At 38.2% G+C, this 1,621-nt stretch overlaps 1 pseudogene; it reads left to right on the top strand.

Moving 5' to 3' along the window:
• Window positions 1-353: 353 nt before the first annotated feature.
• Window positions 354-472, top strand: LOC149567790 (5S ribosomal RNA; annotated as a pseudogene).
• Window positions 473-1,621: the final 1,149 nt, after the last annotated feature.

The following is a 1,621-nucleotide window of genomic DNA, read 5'->3' as shown; positions in this document are numbered from 1 at the left end:
TCCAACATGCTTTGAGTGTGCAACTCAATTTTAGTTTAGCTTATCACCCAAAGATCAATGGCCAGACTGAGAGAGTGAATTAGGTTCTAGAGGATATGCTTCACATGTATATGATGGACAAGCAGGTGAAGTGGGAGGATTATTTATACCTTGTTGAGTTTTCATACAAAAAAAAGTATCATAGTTCTCTTGGGTCCAGAGATGCTTCAGAATATGGAGCAACAAGTTGTTCATATTAGGGAGCATTTGGTTACTATGTGATAAGGTACAGTTTGAGTTCTTGATATGGTGCATCCTAGATAAGGTTACATTATGATACATGGGCCAACATGAAGGTGTGAGAGTTTCAAGTTGGGTGCGATCATACTAGCATTAGTGCACTAGATCCCATCAAAACTCCATCATTAAGCATGCTTGGGCTAGAGTAGTACTGGAATGGGTGATCTCTCAGGAAGTCTTGGTGTTGCACCCTTGTTTTAATTTTTAGAGCATCCAATTGTTTCATTGTTATATTTACACCACTGTCATTCTTCACAAAGCACATTTTCAATCGCCCATCCCTTTCTCCTCTAGTACCTTGACTCATGTTCATACTGAGAGCTTGGTAAGGCAAGTTCTTAGTGCTAGATAAGGTGCATTCTAGGCACTAAAGATGATGTAAAAATGATGTTCCGCAACAAGTAATCCATATGGATGAAATAGTCAATATAATAATTGATTCTTGTGATGAAAAAATAAAAGCTTATAAGATTAGGAAATTGATCCAAAAACTTCTAAGGGCCATAACATTTGGCCTACATCTTTGCTCTTCTTGAGATTTTGTATGTGGTTTCATTGGGACGAGTTATTTGGAGGGAAACTCATGCTTTTATTCCTACTGGTGCCTTTTGAGTGCCGAATAAGGTGCATTCTTAGTGTCAGAGTGCTTTTTACTCTCTTGTGTATTTTTGGGTGCTTCATAAGGTGCACTCTGAGTGCTCAATAAGGTGTGTCCTAGATAAGGTTTCATCTCGATTATTGAGATTGTCTACATGGCTTCATTGAGAGGAGTTATTTGGAGAGAAAATTGTGCCTTTCTTCCTATTGGTGCCTTTTGAGTGTCAGATAAGGTGTGTTCTTAGTGTCAGAGTTCTTTTTACTCTTTCATGCATTCTGGGTGCTCAATAAGGTGTGCTCTAAGTTCTCAATAAGGTGTGTCTAGATAAGGTTACATTATGATGCATGGGCGAACTTGAAGGTGTGAGAGTTGGATGTTTGCTGCAATCAAACTAGTGTTAGTACACCAGATCTTATCAAAACTCTGTAGTTAAGCACACTTTGGTCTGAGTAGTAGTGAGATGGGTGACCTATTAGGATGTTGTGGTGTTGCAACCTTCTTTTAATTTTTAGTGCATCTAGTTGTGCCAATGTTATATTTACACTACTCTCATGCTTCTCAAAACCCATTTTCAATCTCCCATCCCCTTCTTGTCCCATACCCTGACTCATGTTCATTTTGAGTGATCAACAAGGTATGTTCTAAGTACTAGGTAAGGTGCATTCAAGGCACTAAAGATGATGTAAAAATTATGTTCCTCAACAAAGTAATCTGCATATGGATGACATAGTCTATATAACAATT

The sequence above is a fragment of the Cupressus sempervirens genome, chromosome 3 (genome assembly GCF_028749045.1).
Source record: "Cupressus sempervirens isolate cs-2001-9-10 chromosome 3, ASM2874904v1, whole genome shotgun sequence".
Lineage (NCBI taxonomy): Eukaryota > Viridiplantae > Streptophyta > Pinopsida > Cupressales > Cupressaceae > Cupressus > Cupressus sempervirens.
Note: the sequence above shows the minus strand (reverse complement) of the source record. Positions and strands in the feature narration are given on the sequence as shown.